General features: G+C 42.9%; 1 protein-coding gene across 5 annotated transcripts in view; it reads left to right on the top strand.

The window, feature by feature from the left end:
* Nucleotides 1-17,988, top strand: part of FUT8 (fucosyltransferase 8) — a 2,643,272-nt gene that overhangs the window by 2,596,375 nt on the left and 28,909 nt on the right. The window lies entirely within an intron of this gene.

Consider the following 17,988-nt stretch of genomic DNA (forward strand, 5'->3'; position numbering starts at 1 on the left):
TTTTGCTGTTATTGGTATTGTGGTATTTTGTTATCGCTTTTTGGCTATTATCAGTGTAGTATCTCTTGAGGTATTTTGTCAGATACAGGATGTCTAAAGAATCCAAGGTATCTGGATTCAAGAAGTGTGACTCATGCTGTCAGAAAATGTCTCTGACAGATGGGCACACTTCTTGCTGTTACTGCTTAGGCGCAGTGCATCTGCAGGACTCTTGTTCTATATGCCATGCATTTAGTCCAAGAGTTCTGCAGGAGCATAAAAATAAGCTTATTCTTAGGGGTCTTTTAAAGCCCCAGGATTCACCGGCCAAGGCTCAGCCTGTGAAATCCCCAAAACCGACCAAATCGTCGGCTCCAAGCTCGGAGCCATCATTGGTTCAGACTTTACCTGCCCCTTTGGTTCCGGCCGGAATCGATGAGACTATCTCCCCGTCGGCTCCATCAGAATCTTCGGAACCGTCGCGGAGCCACAAGAGGCTGAGGTCCCCTTCTCTGGAATCCATACATTCAGCTTCTCGGTCTCCCCTGCTTCAGAGTGAGCGCATTCACAGATCTTCCCACTCCTGTCAGTCCTCTAGGCTCTCGGATCACGACGTGGAGAGAGTGGTCAGTAGGTTGCCGAAGTCGCAGGCACTTGCCAAGATGTTGTCCAGCCCTCCTCAACAGGTGTCAGCTCCGTCCACTTCTATCGATGTTCCTCCTCTAACTCCTTTGAGCTCGGAGCCGGAGTTCGTTGGGGTTTGTGTCGCGGAACCATCGACTCCGATAACTATTTCTCCTTCGGTTCCATCATCGGCTCAGATTCCCTCGATGATACCGTCCGATTCCCTCAATGGTACTGTCCGTCGAGGGATCTGGGCGCTGAGGCTCCCTCATCGGCTCCGAGGGGGCGAGTGGCATCGGACCCTTGTCCAACCCCCGTTCTCCCTCTTGGAGCTTCGGTGCAGGTGAGTTCAGCTCCTACCTCAGCCTCGGAGCCGTCTCCCTCAATGCGGAGAAGGATTCCGATTTCCTCAGAACTGGATCCTTCTCTGCATCGTGGCAGGGATGCCTTCGATGTCATGAGGAGTGTGCTGGCCTCTGAGTCAGCTCCATGATCGACCCCACTGGCTCCGTCCCCTGTAGTGCCTGCACCAACCTCTGCTCCTCCTCCAGACCCCAAGCGTGGGGAACCGGCTCTCCAGGGCACCCCATTGTGTGTTTCCTCTTCTTCAGAGGCCTCCCCTGATCATTCAGAGGAGCTCCCTCGTAAGAAGAAGTGCAAGAGGAAGCACATTGACTCCCCTGAGTCTGTCACTTCTGATACAGACTTAGATGATTCGGAAGGGTTCCCCGAGGTCCCCTTCTGAAGATGTTTCCTTCTCGGACATCTTAGAAATGCTTAAGCAGAGGGAGAACTGGAATCCCCTAGCCCCTACTGAGGATGAGTCTGTATTCCTGGATGCATTCGGTTCCCGACCTTCCACCTCCTGGGTTTCTCTGCCTTTCGATCCACTCATGTCTGTGGTGGCTCAAAAGGCTTGGTCAGCATTGGATACAGTGGAACCAACCCCGAGGAGACCTGGCAAGTTTATCACTGCACCCCTTGATAAGCAGTTCCTTACCAAAGGTGTTCCTGTGGATGCCATGGTGGTAGCAGCAGCCACTAAAAAGGAGTTAGCGGAAACTTCTTCATCTGTCCATCCTCCTAACAAGGAGTCTAGGACTATGGATAGATACGGGAAGCGAATGTTTGCTTCAGCGACCTTTTCTATGAGGTCACTGAATTACTTATGCCATTTTACCCGGCTTCAGAGGGATCTCCTTAAAGAGCTCGGAAATACACTTCAAGATCCATCAGCTGAAGGGGCTCAAGCTAAAGTGGCTTCCCAGTTGCCGATCCTTAATTCTGTAGTCAACTCCTCCATGAGGCTCATTTCCTATGCAGCCGATGGTGCGAGTAGAGCCGCAGGTACAGGTGTGGCCCTTAGGAGACACACATGGATGCTGCTGTGTAATTTTGCGGAACCCTTTAGAGCATCATTCACCAACACCCCCTTTGACGGTTCCTCTCTTTTTGGACCACAGGTGAAAGACACTTTGACTAGGTGTGAGCAAGAAGGCAAGACTCTCTCTGCCGTGGGATTCCGTTTTTCACTCCTTCCAGACCATACTCCAAGGGTCAGAAGAGTGGCAAAATGTGGTTCCGAAAATCCCAGGGAGCCCCGCCAGACACACGTAGCAATTTTTCCTCCAGGGGCAGAGGAGGAAACAACAGACGCCGCCCTGCTTCTGCTACAATCAGGGTTCAATTAGCGGCCATCTCAAACTTTCATGTTGGGTTGTCTAATGCAAACATTGTGTCTCATAAGCTATGTAAAGCTTTTCTAAGAGGGACTACTCTCCTTAGACCCCCAGTGAGAGATCCCCCTCCTCCTTAGGACCTAAATTTGGTACTAACCTCCTTAGTTATGCCCCCTTTTGAACCTGTAGCATCCTGCTCCATTAAGTTCCTATCTTGGAAAACTCTCTTTCTGGTAGCTATTACTTCAGCCAGACATGTCTCTGAACTTCAGGCACTATGTGTCTGTCCTCCATACTTAGTTTTTCATAAAGACAGGGTTGCTCTGAGGACTAATCCCTCTTTCCTTCCTAAAGTCTGCTCAGAAAATAATTTAAACCAATCTATAGACCTACCTGTGTTTTTTCCTAACCACACCAACAAGGCAAAATACAAATTACATCAATTGGATGTTCATAGACAATTGCGTTTTTACCTGCATAGGACAAAAGATATAAGGAAGTTGGACCAACTATTCCTTTCCTATGCTCTGGGCAAACAAGGTCTCCCAGTTTCCAAAGTGACCTTATCCAGATGGTTGTCTGACATTATTAATTTCATCTATCAACTGAAAAACAAAGAATTATCCATCAAACCAAAAGGTCATTCTACTAGGGCTTTGGCCACCTCTGTAGCCTTCCAGTCTAGGTTGCCCATGGACTCTGTCTGTGCAGCTGCTATGTGGGCAAACCCTCATACTTTTATTTCTCATTACAAGCTAGATATGGTCTCCAGGAGCAGAGCTAACTTTGGTTCCACTGTTCTGAAAAGTCTGTTCCAATGAGCCACCCAGGATTGTAGGTGCTAGGGACGCTGTCCCAACCATCAAGAATGAAGGCGAGATAGACAACTTAACATAAAGAAGTTATGTACCTACCATAACATTCCATGTTAGTTGTCTTCATCTCGCCTTCTTTCTTGCGTCCCACCCTCCATCCCCCTATCCTATTGGACCGAGAGGAGATCAAATTTCACTGGCTGAGTGTTCTCTGGTTGTTTCCTCTACTGACTTACAGAGTATGACAGGGTGTGCTCAACATTTTGTTTGGAGAGGTTCATTCTCTAGCTATGGCTAGGGTTAGCTATTTCAAACGAGATCTGGGTAGCTAGCGCTAGGCATCATGGGATAAGGGGTAGCCTCGAGCCAGTAAACAGCTCTCGAGCTATAGAAGATGAGTCGGAGCCGAGGATGGGCTACGATCCCAACCAGCAAGAAAGAAGGCGAGATGAAGACAACTAACATGGAACGTTATGGTAGGTACATAACTTCTTTTTCCTGAATAAGGTCTCATCTTAAATATCTGTCTGAAACATTATACAAGTTCAGATATTTTATTTCAAATTTCACATACATGGATATACTTCTGTTGTCCTTTTTTCCAATTTACTCATGCTAGTTGTCTTTGTTATCATATGTTGATAGTGCACTCCTAAGAGTTGACCCTGTTGTCAGGGATCTGGGTACGCATGTGGACAGTAGCCTTACATTCGACGTCCACGTGGCCACAGTGGTAAGGAAATCCATTCATGTTGCATAACTTATAAGTAAGGGCATGACATCTAAATCCAAAGAGGTCATTATTCCACTGTACTCCGCCCTTATCAGAACAATCATAGAGACAGCTGTCCCTTTGGTATGTACTTGACCAGGCATATGCAACAACTAGAGCGAACTATAAGGTTCCTTTTAAAAAGAATACAAGGCATAACAAACCTGCCTTATGCCCTTAAAGCCCTTTCCCTCTACTCATTTTCCTGTAGATTGCTGAGTGAGGGTTGATCTGTACCTGGTTTACAAGGCATCCGCAATCCCCACACTTTTGAATCTCCTACATGTTTGTAAGTCAAAGAATACCAGAAATACAAGGTCTAGGGACCTGAATTCCGTTTGTGACATAAACGGAACATGGTGGAAAGACTGTGTGCCAGTGATAGCTCTTCCAATGGAACAGGCTTCTCATCCATGTAAAACTGAGTTCAGGTATTACCCAGTTTAAGTACAACTTAAACAAATGGATGAGGAATAGGAAATTTGCACTGGGCCTGGCACCCATGTCACTTATAGATAGAGGTAACTTATAAATGCCTGGCCCTCAGTGTCGTATTTATATGCAGGGCATCATTATTCTTTCAGGAAAACTTGGCTAGACATAGAAAGGCCCCTTGGATCGTTGGCCTAGTAACAGCCTATGGATATTATTAATTCATAGTGTGGGTCTGATGTAGCTTACAGTCAATGATTTCATCAATTCTGACTTCCTAGACTTTATAAATCATTTTATACAGCCTTTAGTTTTATAACTATCATTAAGTAATTGGTTGATATGATCAGAAAAAAATAGAAGCTAGATTTATCCATGTACTGTATAGATCTATGATAGTGCCCTCCCAGCAAACTAATGGAGAGATGAAAAGTCAGGTAGCAAAGGGGAGTAGTAGTGCTGAAATGGAATTCATCCTCAAGTCTTGGTGAGTACCTTCGCGAGGTGGACCCTGTTTTTTTTACAAAATCTCACCAAGGTGACACTGATGTATAGACTGTATTTATATAGCATATATCATGGACAGAAGTAAGTCAAAAACAAAAAAAAAAGATAGCTGGGTACACAAGTCCCAGGATAAAAAAGTGCCCAATCCTGATAGACGCACTAGTGCCAAGACTGGAAAAAAAATGACAGTGTAGAATCCTCAAAATATGGAAACATTCCTACAATGGGGCCAGGCCCAGGGGGAGGATGCCCCCCCCCCCCCCTGTTGTCGAAGGAAGTAGCAGTCCACAAAAATTGATTGGCCAAAGAAGTTCCATAAAGATGATAGAGTGGACTATTGAGGATAAGCAAGAAATTATGTATCGTTACTATTATGTAAAAAGCCCAGAATTTCCAGACACAAGATGTACAAAATAATTAAGAGAGAAAATAGAGGAAAGAAAAATACTTCCACAGGAAAAACTGTGAGAAGCTTCAAATAAAAATTTGTGTTCATTAGTACAACAGATTTTTGAAAAACAGTATATAGATCAAGAAACTTTGATCTGTTTGGAAAAAGAAGCAGCTGAGGAAGTGTGAAAATACAAACAACAAAACCTAGAGATATTTGAAAAATATAAAAAAGAAATATGGACATGGAAAAGAGAGATTTGATATGGTGCAATATTTACACAAAGGTTGATATGGTGCAATATTTACACCAAGGCAAAAGCCAAGTTAACTAAGATTAGAAGGCAGTCTCAAATATATTCGAAGAGAAATACAGACAAAGGTATCCAGATGTGGAAAATTTCACAATAAAAAAATTTATATCACAAGGATGTGAAAAAGATGATTAGTAAAGCAGAAGTTAAAGAAATAGAAGTTGAAGTTATGGAGTGCCTGTGAAGTGGAGGATTTAATGTAGAAGGTCTAACACACATACTAAATCATAGCATGATGGAGTGTCTCCCCAGAATAAGGAAAAGCAAGAAGATCAGGAGACATGAAGAAGAAATATGGACATGGGAAAGGAAAAAAGATTTAATATGGTGTAATATTTATGCAGAGGAGAAAGCAAAACCAATACAAAAAGAGCAGCACCAAAGATATTGGAAGAGAAATACAGGCAAAGGAATCCAGATATGGAAAACTTTACAAAAAATAAGAAGACTAAGAGGAAAAGTAGAACGAGATTAGTAATGGAGAAGTCGAAATAGAAATTGAGGTTATGGAGCAGCTGCAAAGAGAAGGATTCAGTGTAGAAAATCAAATGCAGAAAGCACCACAACAGGCTAGAGCAATGAATATCCAAATTAAGGGGAAATCAGCAGAATAGGAAGCAATTTGTTAGGTGCCATATCAAGATATTTTGGAGCCTTCCACAGGAAACCAGTATAAACATTCACTTGAAGCTAGACAGCAAGGAAAGGAACAAGAAACTGTGGAAACTCTGATGCAGGCAATGTTGAGGAGTGATAGGCCACTGAGTTCCCATATGACAGAGCAACAGATGGCACAGGATGAAATTAAAGAGAATGTGCCACAGGAAGATGCTGTTGAACTTTCTATAGAATGCTTGCAGGAAATGAAAAACAAGGGATGTGCCCTCAGTTTGGAAGAAAATGAGCTAAGAGAAGAGTTGCTTGATTTAATGGACATGGATAGATATATTAAGATCAAAGAGAGAAATAGACTGCAGAAGGTCAATAAAACTGAAAAAGTAAGAAGTCTGATGAAACAAATTAATGCAGTAATTAGGACTGTCCATAGAAATCCATTTGATAATAACAAAAGTAAACAGGATAGACTACCGTACTGCTAAAATAATAACTGATAAAAGTTCTACCACAAGATCACAGGGTAGTGAGGGAAAGGAAGGGGAGAAATCGAATGCCATCATGGAAGTATCGAACAGAGAAAATTATAAAGCAATTAAGACAAGAAGTGTCACTGTTAGAAGATTATAGAAGAGGGAACAGAGCAGCAAAAATACTAAGAAAGATAGATGTGATTAAAGCAATGCGCAGTATTAGAACAGACCAGGATCTATCATGCACTATCACAAATAAACTAAAAATCTCAGCACAAGCAGACAAACTTAGTAGATACACAGGTAAATGTAAGGAAATACAAAATAAGCAGTAAGATGACCCAAAAGTTTTATAGAGAATTGGGAAAAGAGGGTAAAGGAAATTTTAAGACCACCAAAAAAAAGAGGAAGTAGATACATTTTGGAGAAGTATCTATGAAGATCCTGTGGAACATAACAAATATGCTAAATGGATAGAAGAAGTAAAAGAAAGAAGAAAAAGTTTAAAGGTACAGGATATGAAATAGGATGAATTAACAGCCAGAGAGATTAAAACAAATTTAAGAAGAGCCTCAAAATGGAAAACCCGAGGCCCAGATGCAGTACCTAACTTTTGGTTAAAAGTATTAACATCTTTGCACAAGGATTTAGCCACAAGTAAGAACTATTTATATGCACACCTCAAACAAACACCACACTGGCTAACAACAGGCAAAACAATCCTCTTACTTAAGAGTGAACCTGCAAGCTACCCTAAAAAATATAAACCAATAACTTGCCTTCCAACGATGTATAAACTATACACTGAAATTGACAGTGACAGTTTATAGTCATTTAGAAGAACACTCAAGTATGGCAGTAGAACAAAAAGGCAATAAAAGAAAGTCATATGGAACAAAGGATCATGTGTTAAATAAAGTTATAGCGGGGAACTGTAAAAAGGGGAAGATCCTAAGTATGGCATGGATTGACTACAAAAAAGCATTTGATAGTATCCCACATTCATGGATAAAAGAGTGCTTAAAATGTATAAGATGCAACCTACACGGATTGACTACATTACAGTAACCATGAAACAATGGCAAACCACTTTGCAATTAAGCCATGATAAAGGACAGATTATTATCCCAGGGATAAAAAATCAAAGTGGGATATTCCAGGGTGACTGTCACCATTGCTATTCTGCCTTGCCATTAATCCATTAAGCTGTTTACTTAACAGCTTCGGCCATGGCTACAATTTTTCTCTTAGAAAACAACAAAGTCTAATGACTTCTCATCTTATCTTTGTTGATGATTTAAAACTGCATAGCTCATCAGATGAGGAACTGAAAGTACAGCTGTAGATTGTCAGAACTTTTTCAGATAATATTAGAATGTAATTTGGTCTTGATAAATGTGCAAAAGCAACATTTAAAACAGGAAAACTGCGGCACCAGGAAAACAGTTTGGGACAAGAATGTGATATAAAAGAATGAGCAAGGAGGAGTGTATAAATACTTGGGAATTGATGAACGATCAACAATAAAACATGAACAAATGCAAATAAATCTCAGTAAGGAATATCTTAGAATACTTAAATTAATCCTGAGAACAGCATTGACATCTAGGAACAAGATCCAAACTATAAATCAGTTTGCTCTTCCCGTCCTAACGTACAGTTTTGGATTGACTGACTGGCCCCAAAAAGTGTTGGATAGATTAGATATTAAAACAAGAAGGATGCTTCATGCTCACCAAATGATTTATAAAATCAGCGTATACCAAGAGTTATATATTCCCCATTCCGAAGCAGGGATGGGCCTCCTGGAAATTGATTACATGTATAGATCTGCAGTCGTGGGACTCCACACATCTACTGACCTCACAAGATCCAAATGTAGTGAAAGTTCTGAAACATGACAGTAAATCTAAGATGACTTCTCTGCTTAATTTAGTAGAAGCATATCGACATCAAGCAGTAATGGAAATCAAACCAGAAGTAGATAAAAACAGGCAGCAAATGAATGTACCAAACAACAAAAGAAAGAATATAAGCTTAAGGACCAGATGAGAAGGCAAGAAATGTGGAAAAACATAAATATAGTTGCAAGTATAGAAAACTTTTGAAAGAGCCTCATGTTGATCAAGAACGAATGCAGGAATGGTTAAGGAGAGGCAAATTCAAACCAAGAAATGAAAGGTTAATATAGGCAGCCCAAGAATAGTGGGCTACGTACACTCTGGTGTACAAAGTCCATTGAACATGTGGGAGAAACAGACAAATGTAGATTTTGTAAAATCGAATTGGAAACAGTCACACACCTTGTTGCTGTTTGTGACACACTAATGCAGGAGGACTGTATACTGAAAGGCAAAATGTGGCGAGACTGTTGCACCGGGGATTTTGCAAACATTATGGTACTGAACTGGCTGAAAAACACTGGAAACATGAGCAACAAAAAGCATCATGGAAAATGTTGTTACATCTTTCGGCTTTTCCCGGTTAGGGGTCGCCACAGCGGAACTCCAGTCCGCTAATGATTGGCAGTAGATTTTTACGTGCTGAGTTGCCAGCCCTGATGCACAGCCTTCAACGAAGGTACGCCCATTCACGCATGTCTCCACACAGAAGACGCTCTAGCTGAGAATCGAACAGGACAACGTCTTACTGTGAGGCGACAACGCTACTGCAGCACCACCACCGCAGTAATAAAAAGCATCATAAAATGATGAAGTTTTATCACATGGGATCACCCATTACCAACAGTTCAAAAGATAGATACTAGAAAACTGGATATAGTGGTCTAAGAAAAAAGACAAAAGTAGCATTGATCGTTGAAATCGCCACACCCAGTGACTGTAGTGTTTTGAATACAGAGAGACACAAAGTCGTAAGATACCAGGATTTGCAGAAAAGAGAGCTATGTGGAATAAAGATACCAAGACAGTTCCAGTAGTAGTAGGAGCAATGGGTCTTATGAAAAAGAATTTACAATCCTATTTAGCTACGTTACCAATCCATGTAACCCTGTAGGAATTGCAGGTTGTCATTACTGGGCACATTGCGGGTGCTGTGAAGAGCACGTTTGGCTGACATCAAAGATTGAATCAGTACTAATTTCATGAACTTTAATCATACTTTGACTTGAGAATGAGGTCCAGTCCCGCCATGGTATTAGAAACCCCAAATATTTGGAGAAATTAGAAAGGGACAAACCAATATTGCCATTGAGTGAACTTACTTTGCTACATGTGATCGTCTGCTCTGTTTCCAAGACCTCAGTAAAGCTTGGAGTCCTAGCCTGCACTCAGGTATTTTTTTTACTTGTAGCCAGCATCGTGCAGGCAAAGTTGAGTTCCTTTTATTGCAAAATCACACAAATTATATTGAGTAATCACTACTGTTTCCTGTTTTTATGTGTGCATTTCACTGCTTTTTACAAAAAAAATGTTCTTTCTTGCACTGTTATTTACTGTAAGACTGTCTTGAAATTGCATTCAGCAAGGGATTTCCAGCTAGTGGTTTAAGAGGTTTGTGATAGCATTGCACTTGTGGGTCTCTTCTACTGTGTTTTTTTTTTACATTAGGAGGACTGGGTTTATTCATCTTGTGCTAGGAGGTGTTTTCCTTGTCTATCTGATTTGAAAAATACACAAAAGGACTCAGTGTAATCATTTTATTGGCTAGAGGGTTAAAGTTTTCTGTTTTTTTTTTTTTCTTTGCTGCTAGAAATTTTACACATTTGCATGGGTTAGCAGTGCCGAACACCTAGAAAGAACAGTTCATAAAACTGTACCCAGTAAAGCAGCAATATAGAGCAACACTTGCACCACACCACATGGAGCACACAGGAGCACTACCATCACATAAAAACAAAGACCACACACCCACCTTCATGGATGCTCTCGGTAAAAATCTACCCAAACAGCAGAGGCCTCCAAGGCAAAAACACACTTGACCACCACAACACAACACTAAACATGAGAGTCACAACTCTCCTAAACAGTGTGCCACTCAACCAAAGCCCCTAAGGCAAAACAGCATCCCCAACACACTAGTCATAGGTGACTCGATAGTGAGGCACACTGCTGTCCCACTCACTAGGTTGAATAAGGAGAAAGCAATAGTCAGCTGCCTGTCAGTTAACAGGATCTGCCACATAATGCATGCACTCAGGTCCCTCAACAACAGGTACAAATGACTGTCGTACATGTGGGTGTGAATGACCTGAGACATACCTTCCTGGACTTAGTAAAAAGAGACATGGAGAAGCTCTCGGATTATGTAGCCCAGGCAGGTATGACCCTAGCCCTGAGCAGCATCCTACCATCACCCAGAATGATACCACAGTACAAGCAGAAAATGATTGATTTCAACAATTGGCTAAGTTTTTGGTGTCATTCCAAGGGGATTCAGTATCTCTTGCCTGGGATGACATGATTGACAGACCTCGATGCTTTGCCAGAGATGGCCTGCATCTCTCACCCCTGGGCTTCTGTCTACTGGCCAAGGCTCTTGCCACTCCTATAGTGCCTTTTTTAGGCTGTGCTCCAAAGATCAAATTACCACTGTAACAGCTACAAACAAATGCAGTCTGAGGGTCATGCTGCTCAATGCTAGAAGTCTAAATCTCAAAATGCACTCACTCAAAGCACTCCTTAAAATTGAGAACATCGACATTTGTGCTGTAACAGAGACCTAGTTCAAAGTAGCAGAAAGCACCCTTGCACTACCAGGCTACACTCATTCCATACCTTTCGGCCCCAGAACTTGGACCGAAGCTCCAAAGGTGGTGGTGTTTCCATATTCATAAAGGATGCACACAGCATAATGCATCAGAGATACTTCAGGTGCAGCTGACATTGGGTAAGACAGCGATTCAGGTCGTAGCCTGCTATAGGTCCTCAACCATGTCCCAAGACTCGCACTCCACGTTCTTAAGCACCCTGGAGAATATTAGAGTCCAACCTAACACTCTCATACTGGGCGACTTCAACTACCCCTCCATTAACTGGGAAAACTACTCATGTACCAATACACTTGCCCAACATTTCCTGGAATTCATTAATTCCAATGCCCTGGACTAGCTCATTCTTACCCCCACTAGAGGTAGCACCCCCTCAACCCCGCAAAGGTAACCACCATGAAAAACTTCTCCAAAGCTAACTTTGGGCTCCTAAAAACAGAGGTGGCTCACTTCACAGCACCCATGCAAATGGAGAATAGTTGCATGACCACCGAATCATACACCAGTGCACTGTACGGACACATACACAAATGCATGGATCTCGCCATAGCCAATAGAACCAAGACGCTCTCCTCCAAAATAAGGAAGCCAATCTGGTGGGCACCTGCCACAAACAAGCTCTACAACAGAAGGAAGAAACTGATGCTGAATAAGGTTAAGTCTCAAGACTGGAAAAACTTCCTTATCCACCTCAACAAAAAGTTGAGATCCCTCATCAAATCCTCTAAAGCTAGCTATGAAAACAGAATTGCAGCAGATAGTAAAGACAACCACAAGGCCTTCTATAGTCATGTAAAGAATTTCCACAGCAATACTCAAATTTGCTCTGAGCTACTGCACAGTGGCACCTCCTATACCGAGCCAACAGATGGTGCCAATGTACTGGCCGACAGATTCATTGCCAAGTTTACCCCCCCCAAAGGGCCAATCACAATACCAGTAGATTGCGAGGCACCTAGTATTACTGCTGCACAGGTTAAAACAGCACTGTCCAAGGCCAAGAATACAGATTCTATGTGAACTGATAATATCCCTGGCTGTGTTCTACATGAAGTGGCACCACACCTGTGTGCCCTGTTCAATCACAGCCTCAACTCAGACTTTGTCTCTACTGAATGGCGCACTGCTACAGTAATCTCCCTCTACAAAGGAGGAGTGACTACTAGTTAGAGGGACAGGTTCATAACCCAGAGACTGCCCATGCTATGGAATAGACTTCCCATACATGTCAAACAGAGCCACCTCACTGGCCCTCTTCAAGAGAAATCTTGATGAGTGGATGGAAAATAGAAAATTCACCCTGGAGATCATTCCGGTGGCTCTACTCAACAGAGGCACTGGGAACTAATGTTGGGTGGCATGATGCCAGGGTAATCCTGTGGGCTAGGCTTATAAAGGCTCCAGGGCCATTAGCCTAGTACACACCTATGAATCTAAATACCTTGTGTGACAGTTTGCTTAGAGCAGCTAGTTGGGAGTCAAGTGGCAATACATACAGATTTAGTTGAATTCAGAATTGTGTAAACATTAAAGTTAGTAGAATTTAGTACTGTTTAGCATAATCTGCTCCAATAAAGCACCCCTAATAGCCTTCTAACCCCATTACACCACCCCCATGTAGTTTGCAAATTAAGGGATTGGACAGTATGGATATGCAAAATCCTAAACTTCGCTGTCGCCAGCTAGGTGGAAATGGGTATTTTGAAACAATGTAGCAATTATCTCATGTTTATGGCAACCACTTATTCCTTAAAGAAGTAGAAACAGTATGTGAGAGGTGTACTAACACAATGACACTGGAGGCTAAACTCTAGCATACAAGTGCACATCAGATTGTTGAAACCATGCACACACACAGACTAATGTATGCTGAGGCACTTAAAAGCAATCTTCCTAAAGAACAAAGGTAGCCTAGATCACCTGTTGTCAAAGATATGCCTCAGCAAGCCCAAAGGCACTCTGAAAGAACAACACCTAACACCACACATACCACCGCTCTCAGTAGAGCTCCAGGCACTAAGCCCCCGAGGCAAGCAGGCACACTTCTCAGTACTCTGTTCATAGGAACTACATTGTAAAATATACTGATGTCCCTCTAACCAGGCTGAACATGGAGAAGATAATTGTTAGCTGCTTATCTGGAGCCAGAATCTGCCAAATTACACCAGAGGTACCAGTATGATTCCATCATACTCCAGCTATCAGACTGTGTCTCAGGTTGGTATTAGTCTTGCACTGAGCAGCATATTCCCATCACGGAGGATGATGACACAATATGAGCAAAAAATGATTGATTTCAACAAATGTTTGTCCTTCTGGTGTCATTCTAAGGGGGTCCAATATTTGTCAGCTTGGGAGGACATGGTTAACAGACCATGTTGCTTTGCCAAGGATAGACTGCACCTCTCCCCTCTAGGCTTTTAAATACCAGCTAAACATTTATCCACCCCCATAGTGCCTTTTTAAGCAATACGAAATTGGCATACCTCCCAGCATTGCAAAATCAACTCAACTAAACCTCACAGTGTTGCTGCTGAATGCCAGGAGCCTAAACAAAAAACTGCACTCCCTCCAAGGTCTCCTCACACTCGAGAATATTGATATTTTGAGCACCCCTGCATTACCAGGCTATAATTCATACCACACCTTTCGGCCACCTAACCTGGACCGAAACACTAAAGGCGGAGGCATGTCCATATTCATTAAGGATATCCACACCTCCAGGATAGTTGCTCAGCATAATGCATCTGAGATTATCCAAGTGCAGCTAACTCTGGGCAAGACCAAATTGAATCCAAATTGTAGCTTGCTACAGATCCCCCACCATGCCCCAGGATTCCCACTCCTCATTTCTTGATGCACTGGAAAATATTGGGGTACAACCTGACACCCTAATAATGGGTGATTTCAACTACCCCACCATTAACTGGGAAAACTACTCGTACCAACTTTTGTGCTAGACGTTTTCTGTTATTCATAAATTCCAACGCCTTGGATCAACTTATCCACAACCCCACCAGGGGCAGCAATATCCTAGACCTGGTCATTACCAACATGGGCAACCGGTGTTCCACACCAGAGGTCAATTCCTCGGTCAGATCCGACCACAAGCAAATCACCCTAGACATCCACATCCCACCCCCACCTCCCATTAGGGAAACCACCGTAAAAAAAATCTCCACAGCCAACTTCATGCTTCTTAAGACAGAAGTACCAAATTTCACAACACCCATGCTGATGGACAATAGAGGTACGACTGCTGAATCCTATACAAATGCACTTTATAAGCACTTACACGAGGGCATGGATCATGCAATCCCTAACAGAACCTAGGTGCTATCCTCCAAAAGAAGGAAGCCAATCTGGTGGTCCCCTGCCATAAACAAATTCTACAACAGAAGAAAGAAACTGTTGCAAAAAAGAGTAAAGTCCCATGATTGGAGGAACTCTGTGGTCAGCCTCAGTAAGAAGCTGAGATCCCTCATAAAATCCTCCAAAGCTAGTTACGAAAACAAAATCGCCACTGATTCTAAAGACAACCACAAAGCATTCTATAGCTATGTCAAGAATCTCAATGGCAACACTCAGATCTGCTCTGAGTTACAGCGCAATGGCACTAAATATACAGAACCAACTGATATTGCCAGCATCCTGGCAGACAGGTTCAGTGCTAACTTTACCCCTCTCTCACCCCCTAAAGGGCCCATCTCTATACCGGAAGAATGCAAAGTTCCTATAATCACGGCTGCACAGGTAAAAAAAACACACTCTCCAAAGCCAAGAACACAGCATCCATGGGACCTGACAACATCCCAGGCTGCGTTCTACATGAACTACAGAACAAACTGGCACCCCACCTAAGTACCATGTTCAGTCATAGCCTCACCTCAGGCTTTGTGCTCACTGAATGGCGCACAGCAAAGGTTATCCCACTCCACAAAGGGGAAGCCACCACGGACCCCGAGAACTACTGGCCCATCAGCCTGACGAGCTTGGGCTGCAAGGCTATGGAACATATCATCATGCAACTTATAAACAATGACATTGGTAATCTCCAAACTCTGGACCCTACCCAGTTCGGGTTTGTAAAATGCAGATCATGTCTCCTAAACCTGATAGACTTCTTTGAAGCGGTCACCAAAGCCGTAGATGAGGGTAAGGTGGTTCACACAGCCTATCTAGATCTCACCAAGGCTTTCAACACCATCCCCCACTTTGGAATTATAAACTCACTAAACTAGGTATAAATCCCTATGTCACAAGATGGGTTGCCAACTGGCTCTCTGACAGAACCCACACTGTGAAAGTAGCAGACTCTAAATCCAACTTCAGACCAGTGACAAGTGGAGTACCACAGGGTTCAGTTCTAGGTCTTCTCCTGTTTGGTATCTACTTCTCTGAAGTACAGGCTAACACAGAAGGTCTTTGGCTAACAAAGCTTGCAGATGACTGCAAACTAGGAGCCATAATCAAAACTCCTAACGATGTGGACATCCTACAAAAGGGCCTCACTGAGACAGATGCCTGGTGTCAAAGCCCTGGCCTCAAGCTTAATGCCAAAAAGTGCATTGTCATCCCTTTTGGTAAAACCTCTGTACCCATGAACTACCACATAGGTGGTAGTCTACTTAACACTGAAGGTGTGATAGAGACCTTGGGACACAGGTGGACAGTAGTCTCTCCTTTGATAATCACATCGACACAGTAGTCAGGAAATCCTTCTACGTGGCACACCTCATCACAAAAGGTTTCTCATCCAGGAAAAAAGAGGTCATTGTTCCCCTCTACTCATCACTTAGTAGACCCATTATAGAGTACAACGCCCCTTTTGGTATGTACCTCACAAGACATCTTCAACAACTGGAAAGGCTGCAGAAATACCTCACAAAGAGGATTACTGGCCTCAAACAGGTGCCCTATGCAGATCGTCTCAGAAAACTCCAGCTTTACTCTGTCACGAATCGCCTTCTCAGAGGCAACCTCTGCCTAACATACAAAGCTATGTCAAACCCAGAGCTGTTGGACATGCTTCACTTAAAGAAATCCCAATCCCTCCGAGCTACATGCTCTAGGGACCTAAACCTTGTCACCACAATAAACAGAACATGCTGGAGGGATAGATTCCTGTCCTACAGACTTCCTATACTCTGGAACAAACTACCTATCTATATCAAACAAAGCTCCTCATTAGCGCTCTTCAAGAAAAATCTTGATTGGATGGGAGATAGGAAATTCACCCCGGGGATCACTTCTGTGGCTCTGTTTGACAGAGGCACTGGAAAATAATTTTCTTGGGTGGCAAAAGCCAGGGTACCGTTTGGCTAGGCTTATATAGGTCCTAGGGCCAATAGCCTAGTACCTACCTATGAACCTATATCTGTGCAGTTACCAAGACATGGTTTAAAGCCGCAGAGAGTACCCCAACATTGCAAGGTTTCAGTGGTTCCACATTTTTAGACCACTAGCACTACACAGACAAAGGCTAAAAGTGGAGGTGTCTCATTAACAAGCATACCTCTAGGGTGGTCCAAACAGGATAACACGCTAGAGTTCCTACATGTGCAGATCACCATTGACAAAATCCCGTACCATATCTTTAGCCACCTGGAGGTCACCGTCCATGTCCCAAGAAGGTCACAATGCATAACTGGACATACTGGAGACTCTTACCAGCCAAACTAACACCGTACTCATGGGCGACTTTAATTGCCTCTGTCTGTTCTGGGAATCCTACACAGCCTCAAATCTGCAGGCACAGACATTCCTGGACTTTGTCAATACAAACACCCTTGACCAAATAGTGAATATACTCATTAGAGGCTCCAACATACTGGACCTCATGCTTACAAGTATGGGAAAATGCTGCATACCCCCCCCCCCCACACACACACACACAAATTCTGATCCTCTCTGGTAAGGTCCGACCATAAAGCTGTCTCCTTCAAAAGCAAAATCATCTCCATAATCCCATTAAAACCAGTAATATTCCAAGGCAAATTACTTTTTTTGTCAAGTGAATGTCAAAATTCAGTGCCCCTCCATATCTAGAGAACACAGCAGCCTATGGTGAATTTTGTCAAACTCTGTATAACCATGTTAATGGCTGGCATATAGGCTGCTGTACCTAACAGATGTAAGTCAATGACTAACCCTGGAAACTAACCACCCTGTTGGCATCCAACATTAAACAGGATATAAAGGAAAAGGAAAAAAAAAAGTTATGGCAAGACTCAGGAAGGGTAATTCCCATAAAAATAGAAACTCTCACCAAAGTAAATAGGCAGCTAAGACGGCTAATTAGGTGAAGCAGAAGCCAACTTTGAGGTTAAGATAGCCTCTCAGGTGAAAGATAACCACAAGACCTTCTACAGCTGTGTCAGAAACTTCAAGGGCAGCACACAGCAATGTGCTGAACTGATGGTTAATGATGTCACTTTCTCTGAGCCTGGCAATATAGTAAACTAGTTAGTGGATAAATTAATTTCTAACTTTAACACCACCCCCCACATCCATCCATCCCCTCAAACATAACCCCTCCAGCTATAACTAGGGAGCATGTATTGGCTGCACTCACTGAAGCCAAGAACATGGCCTCAGTGGGCCCTGATAACATCCCAGGGTGCCTCCTAAATAGTCTAAAGTATGACTTAACAGGATCC

The sequence above is a fragment of the Protopterus annectens genome, chromosome 6.part0 (genome assembly GCF_019279795.1).
Source record: "Protopterus annectens isolate FY-2018-M chromosome 6.part0, PAN1.0, whole genome shotgun sequence".
NCBI classification, from domain to species: Eukaryota; Metazoa; Chordata; order Ceratodontiformes; family Protopteridae; genus Protopterus; species Protopterus annectens.